General features: G+C 47.1%; 1 long non-coding RNA gene and 1 other non-coding gene across 2 annotated transcripts; both read right to left on the bottom strand.

Annotated features, from left to right (window-relative positions):
• LOC119622975 (uncharacterized) lies at positions 1-1,101 on the bottom strand. The gene is made up of 2 exons (XR_005239493.2): positions 963-1,101; positions 1-471 (listed from the first exon to the last, which is right to left on the bottom strand). It is a non-coding gene; the product is annotated as an uncharacterized lncRNA (long non-coding RNA).
• A 4,929-nt stretch (positions 1,102-6,030) lies between these two features.
• LOC119626416 (U1 spliceosomal RNA) lies at positions 6,031-6,194 on the bottom strand. Its single transcript, XR_005242586.1, has one exon. It is a non-coding gene; the product is annotated as a U1 spliceosomal RNA (small nuclear RNA).
• Between the last annotated feature and the right edge of the window lie 277 nt (positions 6,195-6,471).

Genomic DNA, 6,471 nt, shown 5'->3' on the forward strand with positions numbered 1-6,471 from the left:
TGGGTGGAACACGAGGATTTTATTGAGTGCGCTCACGCCCAGCAGATGAAAATCCAAAGGCCGAGCCCCAACAAAAACAGGGCTTGACTTTTATACACACTTCTGAAAGGGGGTTGGCTAGTTTGAACGGCGCGGCGGGAATTTAATGGCGCCAAACTCGCGGGGTAGGCAAGAGGGCTTACGGAAGCAGAACAAAGGCAGCTAATCAAACTGTGACGGGTCTTGCAAGGCAAGCATACCTGGCGACCTTACAGCTGCACTGAAAGGAAATCAGGAACTTAACAAAACACGAATAACGAGAAATGGTTAAGGGGGAGATAAAAGATAATAAAGGCATTTGTTTTCTTCTCTTGTTCTTGCTCGGGGCGGGCTGTGTAACCCGTGCTTTCCCTTCACCTTTTACTTTTCCACAAGTTACACAGTCAGATAATCCCACGTTAAATACGGAGAGCAGCGAATAGACTCCACAGCCTAAAGAAAACAAACCACCATTGGTGACGACAGCACTTACCCTACCTATTTAAAATAAATAACAAAATGGCCGCCCCGCCACAACTTCATATGTCTCACCCTTTACATGCACGGTCACTTGCCCAGAGCACCACCCCAGCCAATCCCCACCCACTCCGAGCCCTCCGAGCCGTAATACACAGCTAGGACTCTAACGTCCAGCCAGCGGTCCTGGACTGCTCCTACAGCACGGAACTCCTTCGTGGTGAAGCAGCAGCCCCTGCGCTGTCTCATCTACATAGAAACGCCCTATCGGTGATGTCACCGACAGTGCCTTTCCCAGTCCCCTTGTCTTTCCGCCCCACCCTCCTCCACTCAGCCCACCAACCCGCTGCCGGAGCCGGCAGGGGAAGTGACGTCTGCCTCTCCCTTCTTTCCCTCCCGCCCTTGTCCTTTGGGGAGGTGCGCCGAGACCCCGCATCTAGTCTCCCCCAAAGAAGCGACTACTTAACCTGTGTCCGGAGGACCCTTCTGGCGGCCAGCTGGAAGCCTGTGTACCCGTCTTCAAATAATGACTTTTTTTTTTTTTTTTTTTTTTTTTTGAGACGGAGTCTCCCTCTCGCCCAGACTGGAGTGCAGTGGCCGGATCTCAGCTCACTGCAAGAAGCTCCGCCTCCTGGGTTTACGCCATTCTCCTGGCTCAGCCTCCCGAATAGCTGGGACTACAGGCGCCCGCCACCTCGCCCGGCCAGTTTTCTGTATTTTTTAGTAGAGACGGGGTTTCACCGTGTTAGCCAGGATGGTCTCGATCTCCTGACCTCGTGATCCGCCCGTCTCGGCCTCCCAAAGTGCTGGGATTACAGGCTTGAGCCACCGCGCCCGACCGGGAAGTCCTTTATAATAGTCTTAATTCACGTTTTGGTGAAGCAGTATGCACAATGGTAGGCTCCCCTCTTCCGGTGGGTTTGGGTTTTACCTTGAAAGTGGCTGTCAGAACAGAAGTTTCAGGGAAGGGGCCAGAGCCCTGGGGACTTTCTTCAGGTGATGGTGATGGAAGAAACGGCACGGCACGACAAGAAGGCTCAGAGTCTTACTCTGTCACCCCCCAGGCTGGAGTGCAGTGGCATGATCTTGGCTCACTGCAACTGCTGTCTCCCGGGTTCAAGCAATTCTCCTGCCTCAGCCTCCCGAGTAGCTGGGACTACAGGCATGCGCCACCACGCCCGGCTAATTTTTGTACTTTTAGTGGAGACAGGGTTTCACCATGTTGTCCAGGCTGGTCTCAAACTCCTGACTTCAGGCTCCCAAAGTGCTGGGATTACAGGCGTGAGCCACCACACCCAGTTTAACCAAGATTATTAAACCATTCTAATTTGTCAAAAGAGTCACACTGATTTTTTAAAAAATAACATAATGGGCCAGGTGTGGTGGCTCACGCCTGTAATCCCAGCACTTTGGGAAGCCGTAGTGTGCAGATCACAAGGTCAGGAGTTTGAGACCAGCCTGACCAACATGGTGAAACCCCGTGTCTACTAAAAATACAAAACTTAGCCGGGTGTGGTGGTGTGTGCCTGTAATCCCAGCTACTCGGGAGATTGAGGCAGGAGAATCGCTTGAACCCAGGAGGCAGAGTTTGCAGTGAGCCGAGATTGCAACACTGCACTCCAGCCTAGGCGACAGAGTGAGACTCTGTCTCAAAAAAATAAATAAATAAATAAAATAAAATAAAATAAATAATAATAACGTAATGAAGTTTTTCATATCTTTATATATTAAATATTTACATTATTTAAATTGTTCAAAAGCATGAAAGATTGCTCTCTGCTATCAACTTCATTTCATTTATTTTATTGTACCAAACTATCAAGACCATTAATTTAATCTACAGCTAAATCTATTATTTTTTCATGTTAGAAATTCAACAAGAAAATGTGTTTCCCCAGTGCAACCTCTCATTTCAAGCAGAGCTTGCAGTGAGCTGAGATCACACCACTGCACTCCAGCCTGGGCTACAGAGCAAGACTGTGTCAAAAATTAACAAATAAATAAATAAGCATAAGTAGTAAAAAATAAAAATAAAAAATAAGACACAGGGTCTTGCTGTGTTATCTGGGCCAGAGTGCAGCAAGGGCAATTATAGCCGACGAACTTGGAACTTCTGGGCTCAGGCAACACTCCTGGCTCAGCTTGCCTTGTACTTTTTTAGAGATGAGGTCTTGCCCTGTTGCCCAGGTTGGTCTTCAACTGCTGACCTAAAGCAATCCTTCCGTCTCAGCCTGTTGAGTTGCTGGGAGTACAGGTGCAAGACATGCAGCCTAGCATTGTACTAAAACTATTTTCAGCAAATTCTTAATTGTCTTTCTTTTTCTTTTTTCTCCTTTTTTTCTTTCTTTCTTTCTTTTTTTTTTTTTTTTTTTTGAGACGGAGTCTCACTCTGTCACCAGGCTGGAGTGCAGTGGCACGACTTGGCTCACTGCAACCTCCGACTCCCGGGTTCAAGCAATTCTCCTGCCTCAGCCTCCCAAGTACCTGAGATTACAGGCATGTGCGACCACGCCCAGCTAATTTTGTATTTTTAGTAGAGACAGGGTTTCACCATATAGGCCAGGCTGGTCTCGAACTCCCGACCTCATGATCCTCCCACCTCAGCCTCTCAAAGTGCTGGGATTACAGGGGTGAGCCACCATGCCCGGCTTGAGACGGGAGTCTCACTCTGTCACCCAGGCTGGAGGGCAGTGGCACAAGCATAGTTCCCTGCAGCCTGCCTCAGTCTCTCTAGTAGCTGAGATTAGAGTCAAGCATCATCATGCCCTGCCAACTTTAAAAATTTAGCTAATACTTAAAAATTTGTAGAGACAGGGGTTTCACTCTGTTGCCCAGGCTGGTCTCCAACTCCTAACCTCAACTGATCCTCCCTCCTCAGCCTCCTAAAGTGCTGGGATTGCAGATATAAGCCACCATACCTGGCTTAATTTTCTTATTTTAATTTTATATAAGTGATTATTATTGTTCCTAAGATAATTGGGGCAGTGACTCCTTTAACATTTTAGAGACCTAATCTGTCTATTCACTTCACCGAAAGAGTATGGCAATTTGTTTCATGAGAAAATATTCTATATTTATAAAGCAGGAACATTACTTCCACCAAACTAGGGGGCATTCTCAAGAAACCAATTGTGCTAAATAACATCACTTCAGGTGAAAAGAGAGGCAATGGTATCTATTAACCATGTTTATCAGTGAAGGAAATAAACTGAAAACATGAACATCATTAGATCCTTGGAGGGCCTTCATTGCTGAAAATCTGAGTAATATTGTGATACTCTTTTGAGTCAGGCAGGACATTCTCTTTCTAGGGCATGTAACAGTGGGTGAATAATTTCTTTTCATTCATTTTCATTATGGACTGAACTTCCTTAATGTTCTGGAGATTATTCAATTTGATTTGTATAGTTGTGAAAAGTGCTGATTCCATTGCTTGTATGTGATCATGTAAATCTTTTCTCTCCTTTCTGTAGTGTGGTTTAAAATTAATCCTTAAAGGACATGTATTTGAATTTTTCAGCTGGTTAGAAACCTGAATATACCAATCAAAGAAAACTGCTCCTTACATGCTACAGATTTAGTTTTCTTCCTGTACTAAGATGTCTTTTAGATACAGTAAATTTGTTCAAGCCAAGAGCTCCTTTGGAAGAAAGTTGGGTGGGAGGGGGGACATTGAGTAGTAAGATCACTCTTGTAATAGAGATGCCACTCTTGCAGGTATTGACAACTATTGGACCCATAATATTTTTATCAAACATTGGAAAGACAAGATCTGAACAACTTATCATTGCTGCAGTCTCAAGGATCAGGAAATACCATTATTCTCAGGACAATAAACAGACAATAAAAAAGACTCATAGGCCGGGCGCGGTGGCTCAAGCCTGTAATCCCAGCACTTTGGGAGGCCGAGACGGGCGGATCACGAGGTCAGGAGATCGAGACCATCCTGGCTAACCCCCTGAAACCCCGTCTCTACTAAAAAATACAAAAAACTAGCCCGCCGAGGTGGCGGGCGCCTGTAGTCCCAGCTACTCGGGAGGCTGAGGTAGGAGAATGGCGTAAATCCGGGAGGCGGAGCTTGCAGTGAGCTGAGATCCGGCCACTGCACTCCAGCCTGGGCCACAGAGCGAGACTCCGCCTCAAAAAAAAAAAAAAAAAAAAGACTCACAGACCACATTAGCTGTCTTGCTCAACAGGGACAAGGGTCAACGCGACCCAACAGAGATTGTCCCGAGAAATGCACTTCATAACCTCAAAACCAAAAACCCACACTGATGGCAAAAAATAATGATGCAATAATGTGTATGTGAGAGAGAGTCCTGTCCTACAGCCATACTTAGTGGGTAAAAGCCAAAGAGCTCAATTTCTGCACATGATACTTAATAGAACATGGGGAAGAAGAGCCAATAGCTCAATGGGTTCAGATCTGCACCAAGTGCCTGTTGGATGTAGGAGTGTACTGTCTCCAATAATGTGTCTCAGATGGACTAATTTTTTTTTTTAAATGTATTTTTAGTAGAGACGGAGTTTCACCATATTGGTCAGGTTGGTCTCGAACTCCTGACCTCAGTTGATCAGAAGTAGGTGAGGTCAGAAAACATACCCTGGGAGAGGCCGGCACAATGCTCAGAACCGCCATCGCTAGCCCTGGGGTTTTCTTCTGTAGTGGAATTCATGTAGTGCAGGGACAAAACCAATCAGATACTTCTGGGAGTTAAAAAGAGATGCATTTACAGTGCAATTTGAGAAGGGGTATTAAGGAATTTGCCAGGGTACTGACGCGTGTCAGGTGTACACCGCAGGTCGAGAGAGGGCTAAGTATTTTCTGTCCATGAAGGTGATAAGCGAGGGCCTGAAGAGGAACGGGGGAGGACACTGGCACCAGAAATAGCAAAGGGCTGCTTGAAGGTGGGAAGGATGGGTCGGGGTGCTATCTAGAAAGTTGCCTGGCAATGGATCTAGGATGTGTAAGCGAGACATCAAACAAGAAGCCGTTGCTTAAACAAAGTCTGAAGAAAGACAAGATATGTAAACGACAGGAGATAGGAGGAAACTGGACCCGGCTCCTCATAAAACATTCCGCCTATACTTCAGGGAGGATCGCAGCGCATTTCGGTCAAGACAGGTGAGACTGCGGTTCTGACCTGCGGGCCTGGATGAATAGGCGCTAGGGCACAGATATCCTATAAACCGAGGGCTGCGATTAGAAGCAGAGGCTGTGTAAAAGGTGACTGGGGGCTAGGAAAACACGAAGATTTTCACAAAGCATGAGAAGCCAAGAGACTGGAGACCTTAGACCAATCTCTGCAAAAAGTAGACCCTCTTAAAAGGAAAGAGCTGTGCAGCCCTCGCTCAAGATAGCTTGTTACAATCGCTGATATTTATTCCACCTCTGGCGAACAAGCGGCATGCTACTTCTTATTTGCAAGTCCTCCACTGTAAGATTACCCTTAGAAAACCTTGACACAAAGCACAAACCAACAGAAGATAAAAGTAACTCTTACCGAACAGTCTACTCTTATAAACACAAAAAGCCAGGGGAAAGCGCGAACGCAGTCCCCCACTACCACAAATTATGCAGTCGAGTTTCCCACATTTGGGGAAATCGCAGGGGTCAGCACATCCGGAGTGCAATGGATAAGCCTCGCCCTGGGAAAACCACCTTCGTGATCATGGTATCTCCCCTGCCAGGTAAGTATGAGTTTCCACACCTCCGCCCCGCCACAGCCTCATACGCCTCACCCTTTACACTCACGGTCACTTGCCACGCGCACTCCCCAGCCCTTCTAGCCCTGACACACAGCTGGGATTCTCAGGTCCGACCAGCGGACCTCAACCCGCTCCACGGCATGGAAACTCCTTCGTGGTGAAGCAGCAGGTGGCCAAGCAGCAGCCCCTGCGCTGCCTCATCTACATAGAAGTCGCCCTACCCGTGATGTCACCGACAGTGCCTTTCCCAGTCCCCGTCTGCCTTTC

Source organism: Chlorocebus sabaeus, chromosome 20 (assembly GCF_047675955.1).
Source record: "Chlorocebus sabaeus isolate Y175 chromosome 20, mChlSab1.0.hap1, whole genome shotgun sequence".
NCBI lineage: Eukaryota > Metazoa > Chordata > Mammalia > Primates > Cercopithecidae > Chlorocebus > Chlorocebus sabaeus.